This window comes from Girardinichthys multiradiatus, chromosome 15 (genome assembly GCF_021462225.1).
Source record: "Girardinichthys multiradiatus isolate DD_20200921_A chromosome 15, DD_fGirMul_XY1, whole genome shotgun sequence".
In the NCBI taxonomy this organism is placed as follows: domain Eukaryota; kingdom Metazoa; phylum Chordata; class Actinopteri; order Cyprinodontiformes; family Goodeidae; genus Girardinichthys; species Girardinichthys multiradiatus.
In genome coordinates this window covers 35862452-35876906 of record NC_061808.1, presented here as the reverse complement: position 1 = coordinate 35876906, position 14455 = coordinate 35862452, and the positions used below count along the sequence as shown (strand labels likewise).

The window sequence follows — 14455 nt, the reverse complement described above, 5'->3', positions numbered from 1 at the left end:
CCTCAGCGCTTCTCTGTTCCCCTGAATTTCTCTTGAATCTTAGATTGACTGAATTATATATTTCTGAAAATGGGTTGGATCCAGGTATTTTGTCAAGTGTTTTGTGATTGTATGTGACTTGGTCCTATATAACTGAGACATGCAAGTTAAACCCAGAAATATCAGCATATGCTAGAGTAAAGCTGGTACAGAATGTATAGATTTCAAAAAGACAGGGCCATCTGGGTTTATTTGATTTGAGTGGGCTTTATCAGACTAAACAAGCAGACATTTGCTCAGAATTTGCTCAGCACATTGTTTTCAACAGTTTGAATGATTGTAAAGAATTTACATGGCGTGGAAAACTGTACTAAACGTCGTAACGCCGTGGTTTCATTAAAGAGCCGCTATCCGGGTGCTCACTGGGAGCTAAGCAACCCTAAAGGTTAAATCCTGGAATACGTCCACTTCCTTTGTCCTAAAACAAAGCCGATGATCCTTCGCAAACTTTTTAGAGGACCGTCTTCCTCACGCTGAGCATTTTTGCGCATCCTCTGTCCCTCCTCCTCCTCCTTGAAGAACACGCCCCAGCATCCTTCAGCACACAGCAGCAGCAGCGGTGGCAACAATGATGTTCAGCTGCGCCGCGGTGTCGCTCCTATATGACTCCTAGGGGGAGGTCCGGTCCAAACAACTTATTTCTGACTTCTGTGGACCTTCAGAGGAAGCAGAGATAACAGAGGGAGGAAAGACGCTTTTTCTCCCTGCGTGTCTGACTTCAGCGCACCTTGCTGAACGAGCGCACATCCGAACTGAGTTTTTATTTCCACATCTGTCCCTTGACACATACCGAGCCCTGCGGGGAACCGAGCCGAGCTAGTCGCGGGGCGGCTGCGGTCCGGGTAGTCGGTCTGAACGAGAGGAACAGCCGCCTGGTCCTGGGAAGGATGCCGAACAGGTAAGGAGAAACTCGGTCACCTTTTCTCAGTTAGCGGAGATCTCTGCCAAGCAGGTGCCGCTCGGGAAGAAGTTTGTGTTTAAATCAAGCAGCGGAACCCCGACAGTTTGCGCTATTTAATGCTCTCTGCGTCTGTTTGAGCTTTGTGTCAGTTAGAGCAGTTCTGAACATTGGAACGCTGAGTTGAACCTTTCTTTGACTTCCTCCCCGGACTCAGTGCCAGTGTGCCTTCAGTCCTACCGCAGCTGGATGTGTTGTTGTCTCAGAGGACATGTTCTGTTTTTACTGCAGGCGCTCGTCATCACTCCTGTCTGTAGTTAATGCTCTGGAGCTGAGAGGGAGAACAGAAGTAAAAGCAGGGTGATTTTTTTGTCTTGGTTTAATAAGAAAAAAAAAATGATTCCAGCTTATGTATACCAAGGACCAGTCATCTGAATGAAAAGAACCAACAACCACACACGTTTACCACATGTGGTTTTCATTCACTGCGCCCTCGTTCTAGATTCGCAAAAGACAATACTGAATGTTTTATCAAGCAGTGACTCCAAAATAACCTCCGTTTAGTTATGATGGCTGATCAGTCTGAGATGCCACTGCATGCTGTGTGTTTTGTGTGCTTTAGTACCCGGCAAACACCTTTTGGACATAAGACTTTCTACTCCTATTCCACAGCACAGAACCAAACTCAAGTTCTTTTAGAAAATGGGAGAAAATAGAAGAACAGATACAAGGCTCTCAAGGAGATGCTTTTGTTTGTAGTTGTAGGAATATATCAATACATTTTTATTTTCTGGTATGAAACAATGTAAAAATGTTGTATTATGATTATTGTGTGGTAATTCATCTTTGTTAATATGTTAAAATTATGCCAGACGTTGAAGTGATGGCACTGAGTGCAGCCAGTAGCTACAGTCAGATTTCCTGCAGTGTACATTTTCACATTATAATCAATTAATTAATTTAGTCTGTATTGTCTTTGTCAATATAATTGTTATTATTATTAGTAGTAATATTATATATTTTTTATCTTTTCACTCAGTCAGATATAGACTCTAACATGTCTTTTTAATCACATCTTATTTGTTTTCAAAGATACATTCTTCTTTTGAGAATGAGGGCTTCTGTTTCCTTGTGAAATGAAAAAATAAAAATATCTTCTTATTACAACTACAGATTTAAAGTTAAATTTATTTTACATCAGTAATACTGACATTTTGAATTTCCACTATTGCGACCATAATAATCAATAACCATTTCATCCTGGTTGCTTTTCAGTGTCTTCATTGGACATGCTGATGTTTATTTCAGGGTTGTCAATATAATCAGTACAAAAAATAATTGTTTTTAATAAAGTCATTTGGTTCAATGGTAAGAACACAGCAACTTCCCAAGTAGCCACATAATTTCACACCGTAGTGCTGCAGACACACACATGCTGAGCCTTTCCACTCTCTTATAGCAACTTGCCTGAACAAAAATGGCCAACGATGAAAACAGTGAGCTGATGCTGGAAGTTTAAAACTTTCGTAACATGGGAAGTATGCCCAGAACCTTTGTGACCCTCTGTCTTTGAAAGGTAAAAATGAGAGCATTATTTGGAAGTCTTTTGATTATGAAACGGACAATAAGGAAAAGACAAAGGAAGGCAATAAACCTTATTTGAGCTCTGCTAAAGAGTGGTGGCTACAAAGCTGAGTAGCTGTACAAACATGGTGAGGGAAAGGCAAGTTGATTTCTATAGCACCATTCATACAAAAGACAATTCAAAGTGTTTTACAGGACATCAAAGAAAAGAAAGAAATAAAAATACAAAACCCAAGTTTAAAAGGAAGAAGATGTTAAATCTAGACATTAAAAGCATAAAAAGTGTTTCAAACAGTTGGGTTCTTTGATCACGGCACCATTTCGGACCCAAAATGTTTGATATGAAGAATATGTTACATATCCAGGTTTATTAATGCTGTTAATTGAACTATAAATTAGTAAATTCCTTTTGTGTCCAAAATAGTTTTAGGTTGTTTTAATCCACTAACGGAGCTGCTCTGGCATATGTTGGTGGCAAAAGGAGTGCTATGAGTGTTGTCCCATATCACCCTCAACAAAAACTATTTCTAGATTTGTTTCAGGTAGTTTAAAATAAATTAACTCATAGTTAACTCTGTTTTATTGTCTCATTTTGTCTTCACTCACAAAATCTGTATTTCACAATGGCTGAATTACTAAATCAGCTGCTGTCATTCACATAGTTTCATGTTCTTGTCATCAGACAGCAAAACAAATCTGATATTTTGACTAAAAAGCGAATGGGAATGAACTTGTGCCATCAGAAACTGAATTTTAATTTCTCAGACTGAATTTGTATTTGTGTAATTTGAAACTAAATGCATTGGTTTGAAAATGAATTTCACTAAACTGAAACTGAATTTAATGGTTTGAAACTGAGTTTATTTGCTTTCAAACTGAATTTGTTTGCTTTGAAAATTGCTTTGCTTTGTATTGAAAATTCAGTTTGATTGCTTTCACTTTCAGTTTCATAATTCAATTTCAGTTCCAAAATTCATTTTGTGTCACACATCCGGGTCCTTGAAGCCACAGATTATTCAAACACAGATTTACTGATTGGATGTCATTCACTATTGCTGTGTCGAAATTCAGGGGCTGCATCCTTTGAAGGTCACATTTGTAGGCCGATTACGTCATGGTGAAGCAATGAAGGCTATCCGAATTCAAAGGCTCCTTTAAATGCGGCCGACAAATATGTCCTTCTTTTCCCAAGATTTGAAGGATGGGTCCGGTGTAGGTAACAGATCTGCTCGGGGACCTGTGCCTGCCGATGATGTCACAATACGGCAACGACGTTCGGACAAACTACACTGTTTTATAAGGACAAGCTACATGCGGCCATTCATAAGAATTAAATCTGCTCCAGGTCTCTATCATTACATATTTTTGCTTTTATTTCACATTTCTTTTGACAACCTAAACCTTTTTATGCCATACCAATAAGCCCTTTTGAATTTGAATATTTATCAATTTTATTTAGTTTGTTTACGTTGTGTGTCTGGCATTATTATTTTATATATATTATTAAGGTATTTTATACCTTAATACACCAAAAAAACTAATATATTAGACCAAATATGAGTTCCAATATTCACATCTCTCTATTGAAACAAATATTAACAAAAGGCAGTGACCTCCCACCCTAAAGTCCAAACATTTAACATGAAACCCCACACTTTATTGATTCTGCACACTGATTCTGCTCTCAGGACTTTTAGAAGTGGTGTTTAGGCTGTGATAAGTTTCCTTTGAAGGGTAAAGGGAGATTTCTTTTAAAAGCCGTCCATGTTTTGTACAAATGGCAATCCCTGCAAAGGTACATCAGTAGGTTGTCTGGACCAACCACAATGTTTTATGTCATCGTGTCAACGTTCAGCCAATCACATAGTGTGACATCATCAGCAGGCGTAGGGCCCCAAGCAGATCTGACCATCCGAGCAGATCTGGTACCTACACCGGTGTATCCTCCGTGGCCTACCCTATCCCATGATTCATTAAATCAGCAGATTGGTCAAATGGAAGTAGCAAAGGCCAGAAGAGAGAAAAGCTGTGAACAAAATTGGATATATTGCACATTCTGTAAAACAAAATTAACTTTTGCAATCTTCTAGGCGCGAATGTAGTTGTGTAAACTTTGGTTTAACAAGATAGTGCTTAATTGCTCCGATGTGTTCGGAGATGTCCGCTGCCCCAGCAGCCGGCTCCCTCACCAGCTGTCAGCTGACCAGGCACTCATTGAAAAAAACACAAAATTTGGGAGTCAGTTTCTTAAACTTGTACTTATGTATAAAACTGTTCCCAAGAATTAGAATAAGAAAGAGATTTTCCTGCATTCCAGAATCAGTCCATATATAAAGTCCCTCAAACAGAATTTCTGCAACTGAGAAACTCTAGGAAGTAAACACAAGAAAATATCAAGCCAAAATGCATCTGAGAACAAACAATGAAATAATAAATGGTTTGTAGTTTCAATGTCACTGTCACAAAATGAACAACAGTTGATTTCAAACCCAAAGCGCAAATGCAGAAAGTCATTGGAAGGGTATATCCCATTAAAAAATTTTGTAATTAATTTTTTTTAGCTTAGGGGGAAATAGGGAACAGTACGCAGAAGATGTACTGTTTCTTGGGGAAAGAGTTGTAAGACTGAGTTTTTGTGAGACTGAAAGGGATATGAAATATGACTAAATAAATTTCGGAGGGTTTTATTTGGAATAGGATTTTCCTTGAAATCACAGCCTCCAATTAGGATTAATTAAAGATGAGGAGAGATGGGAGAGGAGGAGCTGTGGGATGATAGAAGCCCTCTAATCAAGCATAAAATAGGAACAGGGATAGCTTTCGTAATGAGCCCAAATGTCTGTGAATTCCTAAAATTACCGTATTTAAGACAAAAATCATTGTATGACAGGATGTGGCCTGTACTATCAATAAGGTGAATTGGAGACCAGATGCGTTTTTACAACCAATCACTGAAGAATAATGATCTATTCCTGAAAGCGATATATCTATTATTCCATATCGGAGTATTATGAGGGGTAAAATTGTGGTAATACAGAAGTTTCCAATATAAAAGCACTTGTTGGTGGAAAAGGGATAATTTAACAGGAAGTCTTTGAATCATGAAGTCACATTTAATTAAGAACTTGATACCACCTAAACTCCTAAAAACCTCCCTGGAAATATGATACCAGAGGTTATTGGAGTTCAAAAAGGATTTTAACCAGATAATTTTAAATGCACCGTTCATCAACATCAAAGACGATAGCTTGTAGCCCCCCTTCCTCGTATTTTTTGGTTAACAATACTCTTTTTAATATGTGTTTTTCTTCTCCAAATAAAGTCAAAATTTACCTGATTAGGTTTTTAATGACTGTGTTTGAGAAACACATCTTGAAATACTCTCCATTTTAGTCAGAAAGATTCTACCTAATAAACTAATATCCCGCAGTAGCCAAAAGTTAAGTTTAGATTTGCAGTTATCAATAACATTCAAAATATTCACATTTCTCTTTCAGCAGAACCTTTCGATATAAGAATACCTAAATATTTCACAGTGGATTTGATAGGTATCCCATGCGCCTCATTTAAGTGAATTTGATGACTTGGCATCAACTCACATTTGTTCAAATTGAGGTTCAAGCCTTAGGCGTTGGAAAAAGTACGAATTAAATGTAAAATCTTTGGGACTTCTGTTAAGTGTTTCATAAAAATAGTTGTGTCATTGGCCTGGTGGCTAATGAGTAAAGGCATTCCAAGAGCATCTAAAGGAGCAATGTTGGAATTTCTTATAAAAATTTAAAGCATTTCTACTGCTATGATAAAAAAAAAGGGGGAGAATGGGCAACCTTGCTTCACCCCGCGTTCTATTGTGAACCGAGGAGATGTACCTCCTGGTAAAGAGATACAACTGTTTGTATCTTTATAGAGAGATTCTATCACAAGTCTGAATTTGGAGCCAAAGCCAAATAGTTTTAAGACTTGAATATAAACGGATGTTCAACGGAATCAAAAGCTTTGTAGAAGTCAAGAAACAAAATATAACCATCATCTTTAATTAAATAGTTGTAGTCTAGAAGGTCAGGTACTAAGCAAATATTGTTGTGAATAGACCTATCCTTAATGAAACCTGACTGGGAATCACAAATTATTTTGTACAAATTCGTCTTCAGCCTGTTGGCGAAATAAGCGTAAGAATTTTGTAGTCAGTGGTTAGTAAGCTGATTGGTCTAAGATTATCAAGAGTTTTGGGATCTTTGCCAGGTTTAGGGATTAATATTTTCATGCCTTGTTTCATAGTTGGAGGAAATGCAATGTTATTAGTTGTTTCTTTCTTTCTTTTAGGTGTTTCCAAAAGTGTTTATAAAAATTAGATGTAAGACCATCACAACCAGGAGATTTATTAGAAGACGAACTTTGGACAGCTATTTCTAGCTCATTAAAGGTCATAGCGTCAGACAGATTTGCAAACTCGTTATCCATACGAGGAATAAGATCATGGATGCGATTAAAGAAGGATGTAGAATTATCATCAGAGTAGGATGAGGAATAGAGATGACTGGGGAAGGCGAAAACTTCCTCGGTAATCAAAAAGGGATCAGTTACTATCTGGCCATGAATCATTAGGGCTTTAACTGAGTTTTGCTCATGCCTTCTTCTTTCTAGCTGACAAAAATAAAATGTACTTTTTCCACTATCTTCAATCCATCTAGCCCAATATCTGATATAGGCACCTTTAGCTTTTTTAACAGAACTCATCAAGTTTTGTTTGCAAAGTTTGTAATTTTTGTTTATCTTCTTCCGTGGTGTTGTCTTACTACAAACGGTGTGTATTCGTTTAATGACATTTACTTCATATAACCTGCTTTCCTTACTGAGCTTTTTACCAAAAGAAATAGAGTACTCACGTATTCTGAACTTTAAGAATTCCCATCTGGCAGAATAGGATGTTAAAGAATTCTCAGACATTACATCGGGAATTAGAGAGTGAATCTCATTTTCAAATTCCAAATTTTTTAGTAAACCTGAATAAAATTTCCAGTACCCTTTCTTACCCCTACTAGAATCTGGTTTGAAAGTGAACATGATTACGGCATGATCTGTGAGAGGAGCAGCAGACATCAAGCATTCAGAGACAAAATGTATCATAGAGGCAAAAATTTACCAAACGTCTAGCCTAGATTTAACTATGTAATTGGGTTTAAACCAGGAATATTGTTTGGTGTTTGGATATTTACAGTACCAGGGGTCTAACAAATTATCGGTCAGAGAGAATTCGAGTTCAAAGAGCTACGTTGGCACCTGGGGGAGAGATCTATCAAGAACATCCTCATAAACCATATTAAAATCCCCTTCTATCATAACATCTGCAGATGGATAGGAAAGTTTGAAGTTTTTAATACTTTCAGAAATTTCTAAAATTAACTGTTTGTTCTGACCAGGGGTATTAAATCCAAAGAAGTTAACAAGAATAATGTAATGTTCATTAAGATCTAAAACACAAATTAACCAATGAGCCTTCTTATACAGGTCCTTCTCAAAATATTAGCATATTGTGATAATGTTCATTATTTTCCATAATGTCATGATGAAAATTTAACATTCATATATTTTAGATTCATTGCACACTAACTGAAATATTTCAGGTCTTTTATTGTCTTAATACGGATGATTTTGGCATACAGCTCATGAAAACCCAAAATTCCTATCTCACAAAATTAGCATATCATTAAAAGGGTCTCTAAACGAGCTATGAACCTAATCATCTGAATCAACGAGTTAACTCTAAACACCTGCAAAAGATTCCTGAGGCCTTTAAAACTCCCAGCCTGGTTCATCACTCAAAACCACAATCATGGGTAAGACTGCCGACCTGACTGCTGTCCAGAAGGCCACTATTGACACCCTCAAGCAAGAGGGTAAGACACAGAAAGAAATTTCTGAACGAATAGGCTGTTCCCAGAGTGCTGTATCAAGGCACTTCAGTGGGAAGTCTGTGGGAAGGAAAAAGTGTGGCAGAAAACGCTGCACAACGAGAAGAGGTGACCGGACCCTGAGGAAGATTGTGGAGAAGGGCCGATTCCAGACCTTGGGGGACCTGCGGAAGCAGTGGACTGAGTCTGGAGTAGAAACATCCAGAGCCACCGTGCACAGGCGTGTGCAGGAAATGGGATACAGGTGCCGCATTCCCCAGGTCAAGCCACTTTTGAACCAGAAACAGCGGCAGAAGCGCCTGACCTGGGCTACAGAGAAGCAGCACTGGACTGTTGCTCAGTGGTCCAAAGTACTTTTTTCGGATGAAAGCAAATTCTGCATGTCATTCGGAAATCAAGGTGCCAGAGTCTGGAGGAAGACTGAGGAGAAGGAAATGCCAAAATGCCAGAAGTCCATTGTCAAGTACCCACAGTCAGTGATGGTCTGGGGCCGTCCGTGTCAGCTGCTGGTGTTGGTCCACTGTGTTTTATCAAGGGCAGGGTCAATGCAGCTAGCTATCAGGAGATTTTGGAGCACTTCATGCTTCCATCTGCTGAAAAGCTTTATGGAGATGAAGATTTCATTTTTCAGCACGACCTGGCACCTGCTCACAGTGCCAAAACCACTGGTAAATGGTTTACTGACCATGGTATCACTGTGCTCAATTGGCCTGCCAACTCTCCTGACCTGAACCCCATAGAGAATCTGTGGGATATTGTGAAGAGAACGTTGAGAGACTCAAGACCCAACACTCTGGATGAGCTAAAGGCCACTATCGAAGCATCCTGGGCCTCCATAAGACCTCAGCAGTGCCACAGGCTGATTGCCTCCATGCCACGCCGCATTGAAGCAGTCATTTCTGCAAAAGGATTCCCGACCAAGTATTGAGTGCATAACTGTACATGATTATTTGAAGGTTGACGTTTTTGGTATTAAAAACACTTTTCGTTTATTGGTCGGATGAAATATGCTAATTTTGTGAGATAGGAATTTTGGGTTTTCATGAGCTGTATGCCAAAATCATCCGTATTAAGACAATAAAAGACCTGAAATATTTCAGTTAGTGTGCAATGAATCTAAAATATATCAATGTTAAATTTTCATCATTACATTATGGAAAATAATGAACTTTATCACAATATGCTAATATTTTGAGAAGGACCTGTAGATTTAGAAGTCAACATTTTACCTGGTGAATTATAAAAAAGGATAGCTAAGTCTGCTGATTTGGCAGAGCCGTGATCAAAGATAATTATATCTCCCCGGTGATTTATCCAGAATCCAATCGTGCTTTTCTAAATGTGACCTACGTGTGACGTGATGCGCTGGCCTCAGAACAACGGCCATGATTGGCTGAATAGTCCACTGCGCCCGCCAATGATTGAGGAAAAGAAAAAAAGAAAAGATGAAGAAGCAGAGCCCGGCACTGTGGGGCTGCAGCTGTTGATAAATCCATTCCGTACTGAAGCCACAAAGCTGCGAGTGCCTGTTAGACGCTATTCAACACATCAACAGACTTGTTATTTTGGCTATGACGAGTGTACAATAATTTCCCTCAAAGTACGATAATTTTATGTCTCTAGTACGATAATCCTACATTTCTCACCTGGTAACACTGCTTGTATCGCTCAATTTCCTAGAATCCGTTCCAGAAGAGATGTGCTATCTTTATTTAGAGTGGTCACTTAATTTTCGGTGGATCTAAGCCATGTTTGGCAATCTTTAATCTCCCCAGCATTAAATTCCACAGCTTTAGCAATGTTAGCTAGAGTTTTGCTTAAGTTGAGAGCCAACTGTATCTACTGTATCTTATCAGTTAGCTGTCTCACATCGTCAAGAACAGCGCTCATGCCAGTAGAATCTTCATCATCTTCTCTTGCATCTTTCTTCTTAACTGCAGGTGAGTTTTTTGCAGGTGAGAAGGGATCTTTTCTTTTGGAGTTGCTGTTGGAAATTCAGCTCTAATGGCATATTCATGGTAAGCTAGAGCTGACCCTTCTGTACGAGAGGAAAGAGGTTTTTTTTTAGATGCCTTGACTTCTGTTGTGTTTGTTTTCTCTTTGCTATCATTCGCTGAAGGATTCTAGGAACTTAAAAGGCCATAAAGCACTGGTTTGAAAGTGAAGAATAGTATAGAAATTGGGACAAAAACGCAGACCTCTAAACGGAGGCTGAACCTGGAACACCATCTTGCCCGGCTCCCACATAAGCCGATAAATCTGTGTTTGATTAACCTGTGGCTATCCTCAAGGACCTGGATGTGTGACACAAAAAACTGAATTTTGAATAGAATTTCAGACCTGAAAGTGAAAGTAGTCAAACTGAATCTTTAATACAACAAAATATGTTTTCAATGCAAATGAATTCAGTTCAAATACAGATTCAGTCTGAGCATTTCAAATTCAGTTTCTGAAGGCACAAGTTTCTTCCCATAAAGGCAGTCCATTCAGACTATACTAAATTGAATACTTTGTTGAAATGGTGGTCACTTTTAAACATCTTATTACCACCCAGAATATTTTAATTAGTTTAGTCCTTTAAGCTGTTACTGCACAGTCAAAAACACAAGATAATGCTGAATACCTGACAGATGTAGAAAGCTGAAGTTGTAAAAAGTTGAAGGTAATAAATAAAATAAAACCAGATGGCCTATATAGAATTTTGGTCATACGAGAATAAAATGCTACAATGCTCCTCTTTAATAACATCCTGATTCTCTTTCTGTACATTATCTGACACAAGCTTCAGTCATATCATTTAAAGACAACATCTGTGCTGCTTTTTTGGCTGTACCTGCCTGTACAATGGTCTAAGAGAAAACTTAGAAGTGCAACAGAATTTTGTGCCTTCCTCACCTCGTCTCGACAGCATCTTCCACTTATAAACATTACTTTACTGCTTAAATTCAAGATGACCCTTTGGTTTAAACTAATGGGTCATCTTGAGTTTAACTCTTTATGACCGGCGGGAGCGCCGGCGCTTCCATTTGCATATCTATTTTTAAATGCCTGTAGAATTGCTACCAAATAAGCTAGAACAATACTTTTTTTTCGCAAATGAAACCGGAGAGTTCAACTTAAATATTCTACTCAGCACGTGTCCCAGAGCACAGTTTTTATTGTCCAGAAACTGTCGAGAATTCCAGTAAAAGATTGCAAAAAACAAGCCAGACCAAATCCAGACCAAAGTGTAAAGGAATATGCATGATGACATTGGTGGATGAACTATCACATGGTTTTCTTTCACACCAATGCCCTCAACAACCAGAAGTGATGTCATTTCCCAGGTGATTTTTCCTGGTAGTTTATTTGCGGCAAACTTCGCTTGCACTTTCACTTTCGATGTTTTTTGCACTTTTTATTGTTTGAAGATGGTCGTCGTCCTCAATTTATTTATTCTAGTACAGTTCTCTGTGTAAGTCCCTTATGTTACAGTTCCTTTCTGGCAATTAGTTGTATTTGATTATTTGTTCCGGCTAGGTTTAGTTTCCACGTATTGTTTTTGTTTAGGGTATCTATTATCTTAGGTCTTCGCATTCTCTGCTTCCCCCTGCTAGTTCTGTATGTATTGTCTCTTTTTACCCAGTCTCACGCTTCCTGGTTTCTAGACTAGACGTTCCCAGTCTAGTTTAGTAACCACTCATTCCCTCAGTCTCTCCAGCTGGTTCTCGCACCTGTTTCCAATATTCCTCTGATCACCTTAGCCTTCCTTTCATTGGTCCATTCTCCTCCTTTCCCTGCTTATATACCTGGTTGTGCTCATCATTCCCCATTGGTTCCTCGTGTAATGTCCCGTCTCTCCTTGAGCTCATGTTTCCCTGTATTTGTGCTACGGAGTATTTCTTCCCAGTGAACCTGTAAGTGCTGACTTCAAGCCTTATTAAAACTGATCTGCTTTGCAACATACCAAGCCCTAGTTCTGTTTGCATTTTGGTCCAAAACAACCTCAGACCGTAACAGAAATGTCACGATCTGCCATTTTTGGCTTTGTATTGGGTTTTGTTGTGAAGTATTTTTTCCTTATGTTCGGATTCTTAGTTTGATATAGTTTATGTCATTTATTCTTTCTGCCTTCTTCTTATTATTCTTTAGGTCCACCCACTCACTACTTCTTTATGTCCTTCTGCTTTTCTGTGTTCTAATTTTCCTTCACTCATGTCCCTTAGTAGTAGTCCCTCCCCTTGTCCTTAGATCCCCTTCAGTTATTGTCTGTGGCAATTGTGGTAGGGGTTCATCTCATAACCGATGGGTTGCCGGTTTGAAACCTCACCCCACCTGTGTCAGTCGTTCAATTCAATTCAATTCAATTTTATTTATATAGCGCCAATTCACAACGCATGTTGTCTCAAGGCACTTCACAACAGTCAGGTACATACATTCCTATTAATCCTAACAATTGAACAGTGCAGTCGGAGTTAGCTTTTTATTCAAATTGGATAAAACGTTTTTCTATCTAAGGTAACCCAGCAGATTGCATCCAGTCAGTGACTTGCAGCATTCACTCCTCCCGGATGAGCATGTAGAGACAGTGGACAGTCACTGGCGTTGACTTTGCAGCAATCCCTCATACTGAGCATGCATGTAGCGACAGCGGAGAGGAAAAACTCCCTTTTAACAGGAAGAAACCTTCAGCAGAACCAGGCTCAGTATGAGCGGCCATCTGCCATGACCTACTGGGGGTTTGAGAGAACAGAGCAGAGACACAAAAAGAACACAGAAGCACTGATCCAGAAGTACTTTCTATGGGAAGGAAAAGTAAATGTTAATGGATGTAGCTCCTTTAGTCGTTTCACCTAGAAAGAAAGAACAGATAAACTCTGAGCCAGTTTTCAAGGTTAGAGTCTGAAAGAGAGCACATATAATTAGTTACAGTAAGAGCTCAGTCAATTTCCATGTCTAGGAGAGAAAAATGGTTAAACACTAAAAGACAGGGCTATGTGGATCATCGGTAGAGGGTGAGCATTAAGTTGTTGCCAGCAGAAGCTCGGACCATTCCCCTCTCCAGAAAGGTGTCACAGGCAGACACAGAGCCAGTCCAGGTGTGGCTTCTAGGAAGAGGAAAGAGAGAACAAGGTTAAAAGCTGAAATAACAGCAAATAATGCAGAATTGGAGAGTAGTGTGAGAATGTAGCGAAGATGGTGAAAGTGGTCGTTATGTCCTCCAGCAGCCTAAGCCTATAGCAGCATAACTACACAGATAGTTTCAGTTCAGATTATTTAGTTAAACGGCTCTTATTTACAACAATGTCGTCTCAAGGCACCCCACAAAGGGTCCCACTGATGGTCATTGTTATACTAAAAACCACAAGGATTAGGATACCTCTCTCTGTCAGACTGATCACAACCATTGGAAAAGAGAAGGGGTCACACAGGTAGCAGAAATGGAGGGTGTGTTTCCACCTCAACCATAACTGAGCCGGTATACTTAGAGTGGCTTAGTTTATCAGGGAGGAAGGCTCCCTCCCTGATAAACTAAGCCACTATAAGCTTTATCAAAAAGGAAAGTTTTAAGCCTAGCCTTAAAAGTAGACAGGGTGTCTGCCTCACGGACTAAAGCTGGGAGCTGGTTGCACAGGAGAGGAGCCTGATAACTAAAGGATCTGCCTCCCATTCTACTTCTAGAGACTAGGAACCACCAGTAAACCTGCAGTCTGAGAACGAAGTGCTCTGTTAGGAACATATGGAACAATCAGATCTCTGATGTATGATGGAGCTAGATTATTAAGGGCTTTATATGTGAGGAGGAGAATTTTAAATTCTATTCTGGATTTAACAGGGAGCCAATGAAGGGAAGCTAAAATAGGAGAAATATGATCTCTCTTTTTAATTGTTATCAGAACTCTTGCTGCAGCATTTTGAATCAGCTGAAGGCTTTTAACTGCATTTTGTGGACATCCTGACAGTAACGAATTACAATAGTCCAGCCTTGAAGTAACAAATGCATGGACTAGTTTTTCAGCGTCACTCCTGGATAGGATACTTC

At 39.1% G+C, this 14455-nt stretch overlaps 1 protein-coding gene across 1 annotated transcript in view; it reads left to right on the top strand.

Moving 5' to 3' along the window:
• Nucleotides 1-222: 222 nt before the first annotated feature.
• LOC124881751 (heparan sulfate glucosamine 3-O-sulfotransferase 5) overlaps nt 223-14455 on the top strand; it is a 157865-nt gene continuing 143632 nt past the window's right edge. Inside the window, exon 1 of the mRNA XM_047387509.1 lies at nt 223-937. The gene's annotated coding sequence lies outside the window, so the exon portion shown is untranslated. The remainder of the gene's footprint in view (nt 938-14455) is intronic.